This window comes from Panicum virgatum, chromosome 4N, assembly GCF_016808335.1.
Source record: "Panicum virgatum strain AP13 chromosome 4N, P.virgatum_v5, whole genome shotgun sequence".
NCBI classification, from domain to species: Eukaryota; Viridiplantae; Streptophyta; class Magnoliopsida; order Poales; family Poaceae; genus Panicum; species Panicum virgatum.
The window spans coordinates 37,663,397-37,683,501 of record NC_053148.1 but is presented as its reverse complement, the minus strand read 5'-3'; the positions used below and the strand labels follow the sequence as shown (position 1 = coordinate 37,683,501).

The 20,105-nt window shown below is 45.0% G+C and overlaps 2 non-coding genes across 2 annotated transcripts; one reads left to right on the top strand and one right to left on the bottom strand.

Annotated features, from left to right (window-relative positions):
* Positions 1–5,864: 5,864 nt before the first annotated feature.
* LOC120671750 lies at positions 5,865–5,971 on the bottom strand. Its single transcript, XR_005673840.1, has one exon. It is a non-coding gene; the product is annotated as a small nucleolar RNA R71 (small nucleolar RNA).
* Positions 5,972–19,762: 13,791 nt separating this feature from the next.
* LOC120671653 lies at positions 19,763–19,869 on the top strand. Its single transcript, XR_005673753.1, has one exon. It is a non-coding gene; the product is annotated as a small nucleolar RNA R71 (small nucleolar RNA).
* The last annotated feature ends 236 nt before the right edge of the window (positions 19,870–20,105 follow it).

Sequence of the window (20,105 nt, the reverse complement as noted above, 5' to 3'; positions counted from 1 at the left end):
ATCTGAATTGCGAAACCCGAATAGAAGGAAAGCTAAAATGTAAACAAGTGTGATGGACCAGTTAGTACAATGGCCAATTGCCACTATATCCAAAAGAATCAACCCTTTGCAAGGTAAATTGGAGGGGGTATTTATACGGTCGCATCCTTCCCTCATGCTTCCTTGTTGGTCCATGCACCATTTGGGCCGCCCATGACTCCGCCTGTGACTCTGCCCGACCTCTTCAGGTCCCTCGGCCCAAGTCTACTCGTGTTCATCCCCGAACCTTTCACTTGGCCTTCACCTCGCACCGTCGACCGCCATGTCGCACCCTGCACCTGCGCTTCACAACAAAGGCAAGCATCAACATGCAATGGTTGTCAATCACTCATCACAACCTGGGCTGACCACCACTGGTCCTCAATCTCCCCCTTGACTAGTGCATTGACAACACCCAACACAAATTCATGATTTAGAAATGTTAAAAGAAAAGAAACCTAAAAGAACCACATTCAAGAAGATCCAAAAGCCAAATGAAAAGGCAAGAACAGGATCTCTTGAAATGAGAAGTCTTAGTTCCCAAAAGACAAGGGCAAAGGCTTGACACAACTGAGATGAAAACACATGATCCCTTAAGAAAAGGCAGAGAAAGGGCTCAACACCGATCATGTGCAAATTCAAAGCTCAAATCAAACGCTGGCTCCTTAAGAAAAGATAAAAGCTCAACACAACCAGCACACGAGCAAAAGTCAAACTCAGAGCCATACAAAGCTCCCCCTGAAAACATGAACTCCCCCTGAAAGCATGAACTCCCCCTGAAAGAATGCCACAAATAAAATCATGATCTTCTCCCCCTTGTTGGCAATGCAAACATCAAGACACTTGTTGGCGTTTCTTATGCCTAGTAGAATATGTATTCCGCAAGTGCACAGAATCATCGCGATAGCACTTCACCTTGGAGTATTCTAGGGTATCGAAAATTTCCTCAGGGAAGCACTATGGATAAAGAGTATCAAAGAATTGAATGACAAACTTTACTAGAGATATCAACCGACTAACTTAGTTGGGTTAAGCCTGATAAGATAAATAAGATAGTGGCCAAGTGATGACCATCTGACACAGGAGACTCTAATCCTTAGAGAGGTAAGCAGCTGGGAGGACGATGAGCGAGAAAGACTCCTAAAACACTTCTTAACTACCGAGCTAGCCTCTCTAGACTAAACCTTGATTCTAACTAGTTATCGAGAACCTAGAGGTTACTTCGGCGGCCTCAGAGAAGGACTCAGAATGGGGTGAGAAGGGAGTTCGATGTCAGGCGACTACTACTGCTATGAAAGCACTCAAACGTGATGGACTACAAGGGACAGACAGAGCTGTCACCACCTGCCGCCTACCACAGTGGTACCGTTGGGTGGAACACACTTTCTAGCTAACACTGAGCTGAGAAACCATGTCTGTACTCGGTGTTAGGATTTCTCTTGCCGCGGACAAGAGAAATCCCCCTCAACCTAGGGAACTGACTTGAGCCCCCTAGTCCGGGCTAGAAAACCCGTAAGGTAAGATCCTGATAAATAAGAAAGATACAAAGCCTAAACTTGAGGAATTACTTCCGCACACAAGCAAGATAACTTGAAAAGGTAAATAAATGCAGAAAGTAAAGCTAACTCGAAAAGATAAAGAATATAACTTATATTGATAAATGTCAAAGGAAAGGATACAAGAGCTTACACCCGACTTCCGATGATGACTCCGGAATCCCGAGACAAGCTCGACTCAGCTCTAACTCCCAAACTACCTAACCTACTCTAGAATGTGAAAATGAGAAGAGAGAACTCCTTTGGTGTGTGTCTCACAAGTGAGGGATGGGAGCCTATTTATAGATGCTGGAGGTCGGTAAAAGGATGAGCGTTAGTTGTACGCAGTTGTGGCGGTTGTGCTTAACTTCCATGCCAAAGCTGAGACCGAGAGGCTGCAAGTTGGGGCTGGCCGGCCTGGGATTTTTGCCGTTTGGCGCAGACCTTCTCATGGACGCTCCTGATCTTCTCTAGATGGTGGTGGATGGTTGCTTCGGTTTAAAGCTGAAATTTGTAGGACGGACGACCTCTCCTAGGCCGGCCGGCCTGGGATTGGCACGTCTCGGCCCTCCGTTTCACCAACTTCTCGATCAACGGGTGCATGAAGTCCAGAGAGGTGGTTCCGGGCCTAAAGATTAGGGTAAGTGCTGCAGGTGGGTCCTTCAATCCATGTGTTAGGCCTTTCGGTCTATTTGATCAAACCAACTTGCAATCCACGGTTTAGAGGCAATGTCAGTGTGTTTCTTCACTCCTGGATCAAATATGGCGCGCACTTAGTTGAGATTCCAGGCCGGCCGGCCTAGGTGAGGCCGGTTGGTCTGGGTTTTCACCCATTTTTGCTCATTTTTGGTATATAGTCTCCTGTAAGGACAACTCATCCAAAACTTGTGAAACTCGTTAGAAATAAGTAAAATATGTATGGTACATAGTGCAAAGCTCATTTTATTCCTAAGAAGTTGACGGTCAAAATGAGAAATAATGGCCGTCAACACCCCCCAAGCTTAGACTTTTCCTCGTCCTCGAGCAAAGCTAGAACTTAGGCTCGGTAGATTAGGAGTTGTGTCGATGCTCATACCCTGCCGATACCTTGTTCATGTTGATGGTCCTTAAGTGCCAAATTCGACCGTCAACTAGACTCATTAATAAGGGAAAACTATACATCTTACTCACATATTTGTATCACTAACCTCGCTCCATAGTTGTTTTCGAGAATTATACATTTCAGATGAGCAAGAGCGGAATAAGACAAAAACACGCAGCAGACGCAACACAACTACATAGAAGATTGCATCCGATGTCACCCACTTACAAAGAGGGCCCATCTGGCAGAGCAAATGGGCGCGCCATGCAAGATGCACGAGAGGATAAGGTTCAAGGCCCACCTGTCAGCCTACCAGGAGAAGATAAGGACAAGGGGCGCCACTAGGTGTTCGGCCGAACCCCTGGGTCGGCCAAACCTAGACGGCCACCCGTCCAGGTGTATCTCGAGGAGGAGTAGCTGCCAAGGCACCTAATCACCTTCTAAATGTGCAGATGGCGGGAACCGGCCTCCACTAGTATAAATAGGCCTCCCCTCTCCCTCTCTCAACACACATTACACACACACACACACACACACCACACTTCACATTTCATGGAGGCTCTCTCTTGCTCTCTTAGCTAGGTAGTGGAGCTAGGTTAGTTCTTCCTTAGCAAATCAGGTCGTCCTCAGGGTCGTTGAGCAATCCTCGGCTCCTGGTATGGCTTTGTATTCAACTTGTCAGCGTTCTATTCATAATATAGAGTTGTGCCATGGTTGCTTTACTATCTTGATAGTTTATCAATCCGCGCTCTGTTCATTCATAAGTTGTGCTACGGATATGTTTAGGCCAGATGATCCGGGTATGGATAACGGTTTGTTGTGCTTTCGGGCTTGCTCTAGCATTTTACTTGTCCATCCAAATGGTGGGAGACCCGGGGACGCTCGGGTATGCGGGATCCTTTGGATATGACCATGCTCCACAGTGTGACTGGGGTAGACGGCAGGTGGTGATAGCCCTGTTCGTCCGTCGTAACAGTTGTGTTGCAATTAGTGCACTCCCCGATATTCGGGTACAGTATAGGAGTTCATGCAAAGATGTAACGGGACTGGATATACTCCGGTGCGGGACATTCTCCCTGTTATCCCATTTTCCTAGCACCTGCAGCCCTAACCATGTTCTAACATAACCTCTGCTTTGGATAGAAGCACTAGGACCTCTAACCTAGCCTAAGCTGCAACTAACTTAACATAGGGTAGATTAGTTCGTTCTTTTGTTCTTTCTTTCTTTCTTTCTTCCTTTCTCCTTGGTTGTGGTTGTGTGCTTGTGTCACATTACCCTTGCTTATCTTTTAACATGGATTACCCCTGTCAGAGTTCTGCCTATTGCTTGAGGCACAATATCATGATTAATGTTAAGTACAATACCTTTGCCACTGCCATCCTTAAGGAAAATATAAATCATGACACCCTTACTCAACGGGTGAAATGCTACAACGGTATATCTGTGCGCTTGCGGATCCTTCTGTAATCATATGGACTATACCACGAGAGTGACGTTTCTTGGTGCAGTTGCTATGGATGGGCTTAACACCCCCATTCTTAGTAATTACATTAAGAAATGTCAACAAGCATTTCTAGCACAGTTGCCGGGAACACAAAACCTGGTAGCGATGTTAAGAAATGCAAATAAGCATTTCTGGTGCCGTTGCCGGGGACACAAAACCTAGTAGCGACCTTAAGAAATGCCAACAGTTCACAACAAATTACTCTAACTATTTGTACATTGAATAAGTTGGCTCATACCTTGGTTTCTGGAGATGGGGCTTACTCACATTTCATCCCTCATCTTGGGCGGTTGAGAGACTGAACAACCTTCACTGGAATATTTCCTGCTTTTTGTTCAGGTTCCTATCTCGGAATATTTTGCAAGTTTTTTCAAAAATGGTTTAAGATTCCCCAATGGTGCTCTAAAATCACTCAAGGTGTATGATCCTCACCATGGTCGGATTTGACCATCTCCTTCCTACTCTAAGGCTGATATGTGGAGTTTTAGGTAGGAAGAGTGTAGTATACCTTGGTTTCCTGTGTTGCTGAGCTGAAGAGTGGTTCGCAAGAGGTTGGTATTCGATCAAATTCCGATCTTATGGAAGGTAAAATGTTTAGTGGAGAGGGAGGAAATGGACTCACACTTAGGAAATTTCTGGTCTTTTTATTTGAGCTCCTTATTTCAACACTCTTGAGTGGAGGTATGGGTCTTGTCTCCTTTTTCTCATTTTTTTTCATTGTTTCTGCTCCAGTTTTTTTTAATGGAAGATGACCCATACTTCATAATGATAGAGTTTATGGAAGGGAGAAATTCTTGGATAGACCATTTGAGATGGATAGGCTCACTGTGGAGATTTTGGGTTTTGTTGTGAGGGGAATTGCCTGGCGAAGGTGGATATCAATACTCGGGATAGGTCATTGATATGCCAGACATTTTGAGGCTAGCAAAACAATGGATACGCAAAGGAGAAAGATCAGTAGATGATAAGTACCTTCCTCGAACGGACTCATCATTCGGCACAGGATTTCCACACAAAAGAGTTGGGAGTTTTATTGAAAGCATGAAACATTTTTTTATACTTTTATTTATTTATTTATTTTTGTTTTTAATATATATAAATAAATATTTTTTTGAATTTTTGAATTTTTTGAATGACTCAAACTAACTAATGTTTTTTTTGTACAGAAGATGAAAGGATAGGTTGGATGACTTACCTTGATACATTGGCACGTCCTCCAAGCTTGAATGAAGCTCCCTGTTGGAAAATTACACCGAAAATCCAGAGAAGCTCGTGAGAAGGGCACGACTTCGCGTCATTCCTCTCGCGCTATTCTCCCGGCACAAGAACCTATTCTTGAGGCACCAGTCATTCTTGAGGCTATGGCTGAGAAGACTCTTCGCGAGTTCTCCGTCCCCTCCACCGCCAATCTGGCTACCGGACCCAACATCAACATTGAGGGACATGAATTTTGAGCTCAAGTCCAGCCTCATCAACATGGTGCAAGCTAGCCCGTTCTGTGGCTAGCCTAATGAGAATGCCAATGCACATCTACAGAACTTTCTGGAGCTCTACGACACCGTAGTGATACGGGGTGTCGCCACCGATGTTGTCAAGCTTCATCTATTTCCCTTCTCCCTGCTGGGGAAGGTGAAACAGTGGTTTTACAAGGAAATTGACATCGACACCTGGGACAAATGCTCCAAGGCGTTCCTCGCCAAGTTCTTCCTGCTGGGCAAAACCAATGCCCTCCGCGGGAAGATTTCAAGTTTCCAGCAGAAGATGATGGAATCCATCCCAGAAGCTTGGGAAAGGCTGCAGGAGTACATCCTAGCATGTCCCCATTATGGCATGGACGAGTGGCTGGTCCTACAAAGCTTCTACAATGGGCTAATGAAAACATCAAGAGCCCACATTGATGCCGCTGCTAGAGGAGCCTTTCTCGACTTGACCATCACTAAAGCTAAAGAGTTGATCGAGAAAATGGTCTCCAATCAGGGGTGGAGTGATGAACGACTCCAACCCCGGACAAAGGGCATGCATACCGTCAAGGAGACGGATATGATTGCTGCCAAGCTGGAACTTCTCATCAAGAAGATGGAGGAAGGGAGCAAACAACAGATCCGTGCTCCCGTATATGCCATGGGTTCGCACTTCATGTGCGAAGTCTGTAGCAATGATGGACACTCGGGAAACGACTGCCTAAGACCCTTGAAGACTGCGCCTACCTCAACAACAACAACAACAACAACAACAACAATGGGTATCGTCCACAGCAAGGTGGCCAGGGGTGGAACCAGTCACGTTCCACCATTTCAGGGTGGTAATAACTTCAACCCTTCTTTCAATTCGAATTTCAATTCGAACCAACCTCCCTTAAGAGAACTCGTTCTTGGCCAAGTTAAAATTAATGAAAATATAAATAAAAAGCTCTTGGCCAATGATAAAACCCTGGAAAGTTTAAAAGTAAAACTTGAAACTTTGTCTTCAACTCTTAAAAATCAGTTAAGTTTCAATAAAATGATCGAAACCCTGCTTGCTCAAATTGCTGCTTCTTTACTTGTTGTTGAGAGTAGGAAGATCTCGGGGCAACCCGAGACTCCTGTTGAAAATGTCAGCATTGTGTCCACTGGATGGGGTAACCCGTCTCGGAGGCCACCGCGCACTAACCATGCAGGTAGGTACAATCCCTCAAAGAATGACTCTTGGGATGGCCTGGTGGCAGCAGTGCAAGAGGATCCAGGGGTCCCCATGATTAGCTGCTCGATCTACAACAAACACTATGAGCAATGCCTCTGCGATCTGGGGGCAAGCGTGAACATAATGCCCATGGTAATTTACGAAGAACTTCAATACCCTGCTATTTCCCAAACATACTTGGCTGTGCAGCTCGCAAATTCTACGATTTGATATCCCGAAGAGATAGTTGAAAACATTTTGGTATGAGTGCAAGACTCCTTTGTCCTTGCCAACTTTGTGGTAATGGATATAGAGGGCGACCTCGGAATGTAGCTCATTCTTGGGCGACCATTCCTGAGGGCCGCCAAGGCAAGGATCGACGTCGGAAGAGGAGAAATCCGCTTCCGTGTCGGAAAGGAGGATATGTTTTTCAGGTTGAAGCACAGGGAAGAGCAGCGCTTCCTGATTCGTCAGGACATCGAAGGGCAGGCACTCTGGGGTGAACCGCTACCCCAGCTAGAACACAGACCTACCACATCCAGAAGAAAGAGGAAACCAAGGAAGGTGTAGTGAAAGGTCGAGAGTTCGGCTTCGTCCTATTCTCCAGGACTGGCCGACCAATGGTAAGTAATGCGGAGAAAAGTCGTGCACGTCGGACTTTAAACGACGCGCCCTTGCCAAAGGTAAATTGGTATTTATCTCATATTTGCTTTCTCCGCCGTTTTTTATTTCTTTCACCTCTTTTGATTTTCCCCACTGCACGTTTAAATTTTTGAAAATTGTTTTCTGCATGCTGGAATTTTTCTAGCACTTCTCCCTTTTTACAAAAACAACAAAAATATTTTCTGAGTTTTAAAATCCCTTAGAAAATTATTTTGAACATCTTTTCGGGCAAACTTTGGTCGTGCACCATGTTTTTAAAGTTCTTGATCGTTGATGAAGCATCAGGCAAAAGATGAATGTCAAGGGGGCCCACAGGAGGCTGGCTGACCCCATGGGTCGATCGACCAAGGAGCAACGGCTCCTGGGCCCCACCTTCTCCAACGGTTCTCTAGCTGTTGTGTCCTGGCTCTCTTCGGGTGCATGCCCAGTTTTCCTTTAAATAGAGGCCGAGAGGGGGGGGTGTGAAGCTCTCATGCTCACTCTCTCACTCACACTCTCTTTCACAAACTTTGCTCTCGGGTTTTCATTGGACTTTGGCTCAAGTTTGGTTTCAAGAAACCTCTCTCTCTCATTTCTTTGCTGCAAGATTGTCTACACACTTGGAGGAACAACTTTCGAGTAGGGGGTTTCATTTTGATTTCACTGATGTAACCCGAATCGAGTTGTTCTCATTCGTTCTTGTTCGTTCTTGTTGCATGAGAGGTGCAGGTTGGAAAATTTTCGGAGCTTTCAAGAAGATGACGGGGTTAAGCTCATCCCGTTCACGGGGTGGGTCGAGCTCCCGTTATTCTCCCGAACCTACACCAACATCGACCACGATGGACTATGAACAAGGAGAACAAGAAGAACAAGTTGAGGAGCAAGCTGAAGAACCACAAGCCGAGGACATGGAAATAGACGAAGATGATGCATCGTACCTCGACTTGCGAGACGACCGCGAGCGTCAAGCTTACGCCATGCTCAAGCATCGAGACTTTGGTCATACCAAAGCTTTCGATCTGGACCTCCTCGAGAAAACAGGTATGGACGTTGATTTTGCTCGTGTTTGGCATGCGGTTGGATGGGATGACTTTGTGCCCATTGAGGAGAATGGTTCTCGTCTCCTCACCATCCAATTTCTTTGCACTCTTCGGGAGATGGACGATGGTGTTTGTTTCCGGTTTTTTGGAAACAAATACTATTTTACTTGGAGAAATTTCAGCCACCTCCTTGGTTTTAATGCCCGCTTGCCAGTTTCCCTTGAAAAATCTCGCCGCGGTTTTAATCGACATGAGTTTTGGGGTTTGATTTCGGGTCAAGTTGTTCATGGCAAGTTTGCACCTCGGTGCAATGACATTCAAAATCCGACTCTTCGTTTGATGCACAAGTGGGTGGCCATCACTCTCTTTCCAAGAGATGATTCACGACCAGTGCGCAACGATGAGTTGATGATATTATATGCCATGGTCAACAAGATCTGAGTCTCCCCTACAAAAGCAATGGTTAAGCAATGGCTTACAAATTTCAGGATGATGAGTCCTATTGAGTGCACTTCTTTGATTACTCGCATCGCATCAAACATGGGAATCTTAGACGGGAACCCCGTTCCCTTCATTGAGGACCCCTGTGCTTTGATCGATGAGGCTTATTTGGTTCAAGGCCACACACTCAAGAAAGGCCCGAATGATTCCTTGGTTTTCTTCTCTCTTAGTTATGCAAATGAGATTCCGTTACCAAACGCGGGGTATCATTTGTATGACTGCCATTCGCTAACCATGCCTCTTGTTCCGCAAGAGGAAAGCCGCAGGCATAGTATTTCTGGTCTACCTGGTAGGGTCACAAGAAGCAGGACCAGAAGGGAAGGACTTCAGCGGCCACAACCATAGCCTCCACGTCAACATGAGGCTAGTGGTTCTTCATGGCAAAGAGCTAGCTCTAATGAGTGGGTACGGCAAACCCAAGGGCGCCGGTCCACCGGCTCCAGCTCCAGCGGACCTCTGATCTCCACTAGACGTTTAGCTTCGTCCAGAGGTTTCGCTACTCTGACTCAGCAGATGGGCGAGCTGAATGTGCGCGCCAATGACATTGAAGAATCACTAGGCCAACACATCCAGTCCACTCAGAACTCACAGTGATTCACAAGGGAGAGGATCAACGCTATGGAGCAGCGTCAGCAGCAGATATAGGAGGAGTGGAGGGCTTACTACTGTTGGGCTGGGCTCAAACCCAACCAATAACAGTGAGCCTGAAGCTGGCTTGGGGGAGGACCCCCACGAGAGATAACTTGTATCAAACTCTATCTTTTACCGCTTTCAAAACCATTGTATAAAACCAAATAAAAATTTGCATAACTAAAATCCATAAAAATTTACAAAACTTAGAAAAACTCAAAAATATTTACTTGCTTTCCAATATGTGTAGTAAGCATGTGTAGTTTTTCCTTGTTGGGATGATGAATAGTTGCTCTATTAGTTCCTTTCTTATGCCTAGTTACAACCTCATGCTCTACCTAAGTTTTGAGTTTGGTGGCTAAATGTTTAAACCTCAAGCTTGAAACTTGTGGATAGCAAAAAGCAGAATCTGAATCTAGGTTGTTGTGGGTTATGATATGGCTAAAAAGAGTTGCTACGATCTTCTCCTATGTGATGCTTGATATCAGGAGTATTTCTTTTCAAAAAAGATAAAGTTCCTCGGTGATATGAAAATTCCTATCCCGAGCCAAATGAGTTACAAGTTCAAAAAGCCTTTCCACGTATGCAGCTTGTTTTCTCATTAAGCGTTGTCAAATTGTTGTGACCCTTTGAAAGATTCATTTCATACGCCCATGATCGAGATCACGTACATATCCACTCAGATGCTATACTTCTACACTGGAAGATAGCAAGTATATCCATCCATCCATCCACAAATAAAACTCCATGTCATACCATGACTATCTCTCTCCCAAGTTATCATCAAAAGTATGGGCTATACAAAAAGAAATAAAAGATGCATACCCAAAGAAGGTATGCCACATGCCCATAAGGCATGTCAAAAAAAAGGGACAAAAAGAAAAGATGCATACCCAAAGAACGTATGCCACATACTCACAAGGCATGTCAAAAAAGAGAGAGAGAGAAGAAGAAAGAAAATATAGCCCGTACCAAAATAAAATATAAAGAAGTGAGAGAAATCATGCAAAGGAGTTCCTCCACCATCCACAAAAAAAATATCCACACACTTGCACATCTTGATCAAAGTTTATGACTTGTTTCTCCTTTGGATCTGGTTTTTGACTCAGCATAATATGAGAAGCAGGTTTTGTCACAGAATAGTCCAAATAATACTAATCAAGTGCAATAATTAACAATTTAAGCTTAAACCACAGCTTCTGCACTCAACCAGTACACCCAGACTGTCTGCTGTAACCAGGATCGATTACACAGGAACTCTCGACAAAAGACGAGCACAGGTGATTACAAGCAAAAGCAGAGTTCAAATTACTTTACAAACAGAGTTTAACACAAGCTTCAGATTAATTTACAACAAAATTTTACAATCCAGAGTTCACAATCCAAAACTCAGAGTTCAACACAGCGAAAGTAAAATAGAGTTTAAAATAGAGACCCAAAATACAATACGATAACTGCCATCGACGACAAAAGACGAGCTTCACATCTTACCCACTGATGTGAGGTCAATCTGCCTGTACTTCATGGAGAAGACGAAACCCACTCGATACGGAGGAAGAGGCTGACCAACCCGAGACGCGCAGATCTCCTTGAAGTCTTCCGGAACACAGCCTGCTCAGAAGGGGGTACAACCAAACCCTGAGTACTCTAATACTCAGCAAGACTTACCCGCCTATGGGTATATTTAGCCCATTATCTAGACATGCAAGGCTTTTTGGCTCTGGAGTTGTTTTGTGGAAAAGCTACTGATACTGGATCCTTACTTTCAATATTTTAGCTCCAATTGAGTTGACAGCTATAAACTACGTTCGCCTATTTCTCTAGAGCAAACATGGTTGATCATATTAATGTTTAGTAACATACAACTCAACATTTCCACTCTAGTCTCATTCCACTTCTTTACTACAATGCGACGAAGTGACCAAAGTTCTCATAACCGCGAGTCACGGCGAATCAATCCGATTTAACCTTGCAAGGTGGACCTAACTCACACGCCAAGTGCGACCCCGGCAAGTCACACCGAGCAACTGTTCCCATGATTACCCCGAAGCCTGAGTCAAGCCCGCAAACACCCGGATGATGAGCCCCGCACGTGGGAACACCCGGTGAACCCGTGGACGACTTCACCATCCGTCAACCCTTGCCCAGCACCACGGGTCGAGAATCAGATTCCGACGCAATTTAGGTAATTAGCTTACCGGTTTCGACTACCTCCTACTTCTGGCATGTGGTTAGTACTGTTCAATCTTGGTCAGCACGGCCAGCGACGGTACGGTCCTCAATCGACACAGGCGGAGACTCAACTTTCCTTTATTCCATGGTTATGTCAAACTTTCCCTCCGACCGGTCTCCATTTCCATTCTCATAGCATTATTTCTTACTTTCTTACTGAAGTACCAAACCTATATCTCGTGGGTGACAGGAAATCACCCGTCTTCTACCGTATCCTACTTAAGCAAGGCAGTGCTATCGACCTATCATGCTAGTAAAAGACCGGGGTCTCCTAAAGATAATGCATTTAAGGTTCCAAGTAACCCCTAGAACTTAATGCACAAGTACTTAAATAACACATTGCATAAGTTTAAAAGTAGGGGTTATGCTCCGGGGCTTGCCTTGCAGGTCAGCGAGGTTAGCAATTTCCTCCATAACTTGCTCAGCTGCTTCGTCGGCTTGTGGTTCCCCGGCTTGCGGCTCCTGGATCGGTTCAGCGACCAACTCGTAGATGGCTTTGCTCGTGACGTCTATACATAAAGAAGGATGCCATGCAACAATTAAAACAATGCAAGAAAATGCTACAAGGTACTCACGATGCAATGCGAGGTAACTAAAAAGGAAGACATGACTAGCATCAATTACTACTGATCACAAAATACTGAAAGCCCCAACGCATAAAAGGATTCACTTAACCATAAAAAGAAAAGCGGCAGCTAGGAACGAAAATAAAAGCAAAACATAGCTTACAGACTTAATCGAGCCACCCAAAAATTACCAGTAAGCCAAGATATTGCAAGAACATGCAACAAAAATTTACCAACATTTATTGATGACCCAAAACATTTATTTAGTCTTAGAATGAAAATCAAGCAATATTAAATCTACAAACATGCACATAGGCTATGCTCACGAAAATTTTTCAGTGAACTACACATATAAAGAGCAAGCTACTGAATAAATTTCATAATTTTTTAGACAAACCGAACAACCGATACAAAATAAACTAGCTTAAGCACAACCCAAAATTTAGTAGGGGCAAAAGTGACATTTCACACGCATGACTATTTTTCCTCACAAACTTTAGTTTGCATTTTTCACATTTTTCTACAATTTACTATGCATTTTACAAGATCAGTACACAAAACTGAAACTGGAATTTAACTGGAAACTGGAACCTCCGGGTTCCAAAACCAGAAGTTCCGGTTTTGGGGCAAAAACAGGGGACAATCAGGCCAAGGCCATGGCCGGCGTGTGGCGTGCAAGGGCAGGGGCGGCGACGCTTTGCATTCCCCGCTCGTGGCGTGGCTGGCCTGCGGCCAGGGGAGCCATGCGGCCCCGGGGCTTGCGGCGGTGGCAGCCGGGCCTGCGCAGGAGCAGCCCGCGGCGTGCGCTGGTGGCACAGCTCGGCGGCCACGGCGGCGCAGCGGCATTCCGACGCCGACGGCGCCCAGATCGATGGGGAAAAGGGTCGGGGAGGATGAGGGGCTCACGGAAAAGCTCACCACGGCTCGAATCGGGCGGAGGACGGGCGGAGAGAGTCGTCGGTGTGAGGGGCGGAGCTTCGACTGGGACGGCAATGTCGGGTCAATGGAGGAGGGGCCGATTCGGCTGGGATAGGGCTCGGCCAAGTTCAGGATGGGGCGGAGGAGGTACGGGGTGAGGCTGTGCGGCTTGGGGCGTGAAGAAATGAAGCGGGGGCGGCGGGGTTTGGCCGGAGGGGCGCCGGCGACGAGCTCTGCTCGCGTCGGGCTTGGCGTGAGCACGAGGAAGGAGAAAGGGATAGAAGGGAGGAGAAGCTTCCCGTGCTCGCGAAGGATAAGGGCGACGCGCACGGAGGGCGAAGTTCGCCGCGACGGCCGATGCGTGGCATCGCCGGCGGCACAGTCGCCGGTATGGACGCCAGAGTAGGTGAAACAGAGCAAAACCAGAACTTTCGGTTTCCAAACCCGGAACCTCCGGGTTTTGGGGCAAAACAGATTCAATTTTGTAGTGCCCAAAACTAAAATTTTCGCACAGCAACTTGAAATTTGGCCAAAATAAAAGTTGTAGAGGAAGAAAAGATCTACAGCATTGGTATTGGATAAAAGTTGTTTTGATCAATGATTTGAGAGATAAAATTGGGTCAAAAGAAGATCAAAGCTAATTTTAGACTCAGTGTAAAGAGGGGTTCAGACAGAGATTGGACTGGATTTTGACTGCTGGTTTGTAATTAGCATAAATTGCGCAAACATAATTAAACTTGAATGCATGTGATGACATGAATTCAAAATATAATTATGCAGGCACAATTACCACTAATGACAAAGCTTAAACTAATGATCATGATTAAGCGATGCTTAGCTGCTAATGTACAAGATTAACACCAGGGGTGTTACAGGTTTGCTTTCATATCCTCCATACCTACAGCTCCACCAAAAAGAAGCCTTTAGGAGTAGGATGGAAAAGAAAGGCACATGAAAAGGCCTTGGTGAGGGATGAAACACAATGAGCGATCTGAGAGATCACCCGAGGAACTTACAAATTTCTTTTCAAAAACTATATAAAAACCTCCGGATTGACAGTTGAGCAAAGGAATAAGTAAATGGTACTCTACAAAGCCGTTCTGACCCTCAACCGCCAAAGATGAGGATGATGCTATAAGCCCCGCAGGAGTAAGGTAAAAGGTGCGAACAAGGCCAACTTATTCAAAATCAAGGTGAGAACACTTGGTTGTGCCTTGTGCATAAGTTAGGAATGCGCCATTGTAGCAACTCCTGATCAACAACCTAAGTCTAAAACTTTGCTCGGGACAAGCAAAGGGCTAGCTTGGGGGACTTGTTGATGGTCCTTAAGTGCCAAATTCGACCATCAACAAGACTCATTAATAAAGGAAAACTATACACCTTACTTACATATTTGTATCACTAACCTCGCTCCACAGTTGTTTTTGAGAATTATACATTTCAGATGAGCAAGAGCGGAATAAGACGAAAACACGCAGCAGATGCCACACATCTACGCAGAAGATCGCATCCGGCATCACCCACTTACAAAGAGGGCCCATCTAGCAGAGCAAACGGGCGCACCACACAAGATACACGAGAGGATAAGGTTTAGGGCCCACCTGTCAGCCTGCTACAAGAAGATAAGGACAAGTGGCGCCATCAGGGGTTCGGCCGAACCTGGACGGCCACCCGTCTAGGTGCATCTCGAGGAGGAGTAGCTGGCAAGGCACTTGATCACCTTCCATATGTGCAGATGGCAGGAACCGTCTTCCAGTAGTATAAATAGGCCTCCCCTCTCCCTCTCTCAGCACACATTACACACACACACACACCACACTTCACATTTCAAGGAGGATCTCTCTTGCTCTCTTAGCTAGGTAGTGGAGCTAGGCTAGTTCTTCCTTAGCAAATCAAGTCGTCCTCGAGGTCATTGAGCAATTCTCGACTCCTGGTATGACTTTGTATTCAACTTGTCAACGTTCTATTCATAATATAGAGTTGTGCCATGGTTGCTTTACTATCTTGATAGTTTATCAATGCATGCTCTGTTTGTTCATGAGTGTGGTGTACGGATATGGTTAGGCCAGATGATCCGGGTATGGATAATGGTTCGTTGTGCTTTTGGGCTTGCTCTAGCATTTTACTTGTCCATCCGAAGGGTGGGAGACCCAGGGACTCTAGGGTAGTGACCTCATACATGGGCGTGGTGCTTGGGTATGTGGGATCCTTCGGATATGACCATGCTCCACGGTGTGACTGGGGTAGATGGCAGGTGGTGACAGCCCTGTCCGTCCGTCGTAACAGCTGTGTTACGATTAGTGCACTCCCCTACATTCGGGTACGGTGTAGGAGTTCATGCAAAGATGTAACGGGACTGGATGTACTCCGGTGCGGGACATTCTCCCCATTATCCCATTTTCCTGGCACCTACAGTCCTAACCATGTTCTAACATAACCTCTGCTTTGGATAGAAGCACTAGGACCTCTAACCTAGCCTAAGCTCCAGCTAACTTAACATAGGGTAGATTAGTTCGTTCTTTTGTTCTTTCTTTCTTTCTTCCTTTATCCTTGGTTGTGGTTGTGTGCTTGTGTCACATTACCCTTGCTTATCTTTTATCATGGCTTACCCCTGTCAGAGTTCTGCCTATTGCTTGAGGCACAATGTCATGATTAATGTTAAGTACAATACCTTTGCCACTGCCATCCTTTGGGAAAATATAAATCACGATACCCTTACTCTACGGGTGAAATGCTACAACGGTATATCTGTGCGCTTGCGGATCCTTCTGTAATCGTATAGACTATACCATGAGAGTGACGTTTCTTGGTGCAGTTGCTATGGATGGGCTTAACACCCTCGTTCTTAGTAATTACATTAAGAAATGTCAACAAGCATTTCTAGCACCGTTGCCAGGAACACAAAACCTAGTAGCGATGTTAAGAAATGCCAACAAGCATTTCTGGCGCCATTGCCGGGGACACAAAACCTAGTAGCGACGTTAAGAAATGCCAACAGTTCACAACAAATTATCTAACTATTTGTACATTGAATAAGTTGGCTCATACCTTGGTTTCTGGAGATGGGGCTTACTCACATTTCATCCCTCATCTTGGGCGGTTGAGAGACTGAACAACCTTCACTGGAATATTTCCTGCTTTTTGTTCAGGTTCCTATCTCGGAATATTTTGCAAGTTTTTTCAAAAATGGTTTAAGATTCCCTAATGGTGCTCTCAAATCGCTCAAGGTGTATGATCCTCACCATGGTCGGATTTGACCATCTCCTTCCTACTCTAAGGCTGATATGTGGAGTTTTAGGTCGGAAGAGTGTGGCATACCTTGGTTTTCTGTGTTACTGAGCTGAAGAGTGGTTCGCAAGAGGTTGGTACTCGATCGAATTCCAATCTTATGGAAGGTAAAATGTTCAGAGGAGAGGGAGGAAATGGACTCACACTTGGGAAATTTCTGGTCTTTTTATTTGAGCTCCTTATTTCAACATTCTTGAGTGGAGGTATGGGTCTTGTCTCCTTTTTTTCTTTTTTTTTTCATTGCCCATACTCCATAATGATAGAGTTTTTGGAAGGGAGCATTGCTTGGATAGACCATTTGAGATGGATAGGCTCACTGTGGAGATTTTGGGTTTTGTTGTGAGGGGAATTGCCTGGCGAAGGTGGATATCAATACCCAGGGTAGGTCATTGATATGCCAGACATTTTGAGGCTAGCAAAACAATGGATACGCAAAGAAGAAAGATCGGTAGATGACAAGTACCTTCCTCGAACGGACTCACCATTCGGCAAGGCTCAAAATAACTCAAGATAGCTTATATCGGTTCATATGATAAAACATTATGGCTCTGGATATGACATATAACCAAAGGGGAGATCTTTACCATGTTTCATTTTAAAGGAATTCCGAGAGGTCCCCTACTAGAGCATGCAGTTTTATTCCGATTCGGGCTATCTCAAATGTCACAACTTAGACATGGAAATCAAACTTGTGCTCCCAAATAGACTAGATTTTCAGTTATATTTCCATGAGCCAACATTTCAAGTACTAGGAGAGTAAAAAGCTATAAACGAGGCACTTGCATAGCATCAACAGAGCAAGTATTCAACATCCCCATGATAAGAGCTTACACGGATTTCCACACAAAAGAGTTGGGAGTTTTATTGAAAGCATGAAACACTTTTTTATATTTTAATTAATTTAATTTATTTTTGTTTTTAATAAAGATATATATAATTTTTTTTGAATTTTTGAATTTTTTTGAATGACTCAAACTAACTAATGTTTTTTTTGTACACAAGATGAAAGGATAGGTTGGATGATTTACCTTGATACATTGGCATGTCCCCCAAGCTTGAATGAAGCTCAGTAGGTCTGCCACCTTGGCCACATGATGACGTGTTGAAGTCGGCCAATTTTTTTTTGTATGCAGTGTAAAGACAAAAGAATGCATTTGCAAGAATTTTAAACATGCCATGATGTGGAAGGGAAAACTATGCAAGAAGATAAACTATCCTATATGCAAATGCAGGAATGGATAACTACCACGTACCTCATGGCAAGGGCTCGACTTTCTTGTTCTGAGCGAGACTATCCATACCTTGGGTTCGGTTGTCGTCACCTAATGGAGATGTTAGTCTCGACGCTTTCTTCTGCCACACCTTCCGTGTAGGAAGTGTTACTTCGAACTCTTTCTTCCCAAATTCTAGAAATTTCTTATGTTGAATTCTTTGCTTCATGTTCCGTTGGTTATACACCTTGATCTTCTCCCGAATTAGAAGATTCTCCACGAATTCGATGAGGGTATTGATGGATGGGGGTATATGGCTTCTCCAGCTCTTTCAAAGATTCCTTCCGGTTGAAAATTTTGATCTATGAGCACTGTTCATCCTTCGGTCTGAAGGCGAATCTCTCCTTCTGCCCATTGATGTTGAGCTGAATTTCTCGAGCCCCCACATCAATGTGTGCATTTACCGTACTCAAGAATGGCCTTCCCAATATGAGAGGGGTCTTGGTGTCGACTTCCATGTCAAGAACGACAAAATCAATGGGGACAAAGAAATTCCGTATTTTCACCAAAATATTCTTGGCGATCCCCGTGGGGTAACGAACCGATTGGTCCGCTAGCTGCAAACATATGGCAGTAGGAGCAAGCACATGATGGTTAAGTTTATCATAAACTACCTTGGGCATGACACTGATGCTCGCTCCCAGATCACAAAGAGCGTGCAAGTGTTGAGCTCCGATTGAACATGTGATGGTGGGGCATCCTGGGTTCTTCTTCTTTGCCAGGAGAGGGACGAGTATAGCTGCTCTACATCAGTGAGCTGCACGACCTGGGTGGTCGGCAAAAGCCCTCTTGTTGCCAAGGATATCCTTGAGATACTTGGCATACGTGGGATCCTGCATAGTATCAAGAAGCAACATGTTGACATAAAGCTTCTTAATTACCTCGACGAACTTGCCGAATTGCTCGTCGGCCACTGGCCTCCTTCTTCGCTCTAGAAACAGTAAGGCGGTTGTATCATGGTACTCTCAGGAAGCTCTTGGGGCTTCCTTGGTGTCTTCCTGGGTAGCAATGGTGTTGGATTCTTCGGCCTCCTCCAGCACCACGTCTCCAGCTTCGGTATTCCTAGCGGTTACGGTCTTCCGCCGTGTTCCTGCATCCTGCAGAAAAGGTGGTTTCTGCGCGGATTGTCTTGCCCGCGTAGTCACCACATTCACACTTTCTTTCGTGTTCACTTCCGGTTGCCCAGGCAGTTTCCCCGTGTTGTGCTTAAGGCAAGATGAGGCTAGCTGAGCTACTTTAGTTTCTATCATTTTATTGAAACTCAGCTGATTTTTAATAACAGAGTTGAAACCCTCTAGTTGTTCAGCCAGAGACTCAAGAATTCTATCATTAGCTAGAAATTTCTTGCTAATGTTATCATTAATGTGTTTCTAGCCGTACACTAGGTCTGTAAGTGAAGGCTGAATACTGTTATTAAAATTGTTAACTTGCTGTTGCCTGATGGGGAGGTCGGGCTTGGAATTCCAACCTTGCTAAGAATGGTTGTCTGAGTTATTGGGATTGTCGTTCCCAATGAAATTCACATCCTCTTGAGTGAAGGGCAAGAGCTGCCTGAGTGCCCAGTATTGCCACATTTCTCACATGTAATCTGAGACTCCATAATCTGGTTAACCTCCTAGTGTGGAGATTCTAGCTTTTTCATGAGATGATCCATTTTGGTTGCCAGCAAATCGACATTGTCGATTTCATGTATCCATTTTGCATGGGATGGCTACCTATCTCCCTGCCAACTCTGGTTGGAGGCAATCTTGTCGATGAGCACTTTAGGTCCTGCAACATCGAGAGAGAGGAATGCTCCTCCCACTGCTGCGTCCATGTGATCTTGCGATCGCTGGTTCAGGCCATGAAAAAAGTACTGAATGATAAGACATTCTTTCATGCCATGGTGTGGGCATGCTGCAATATATTCCTGGAGACGTTCCTAGGCTTCTGGGACTGTCTTGTCTTGGAGTTGTTCAAAACTGGAAATCCTGTTCCGAAGGGTGTTGGTTTTGCCCACCGAAAAGTACTTGGCCAAAAAAGCATTGGAGCACACATCCCAATTGACAAATACATCCTTGTTGGTGTAGAACCACATCTTTGCTTTCGCAAGCAAAGAGAATGGGAACAATCGAATACGAACATTATCCATCATAGTGCCTTTTGGGTTGATTATGCTGCTCACTTCCAGAAAATTCAGCGGATGAGCGTTGGCATCTCTGATGCCTTACCGTAGAAGGG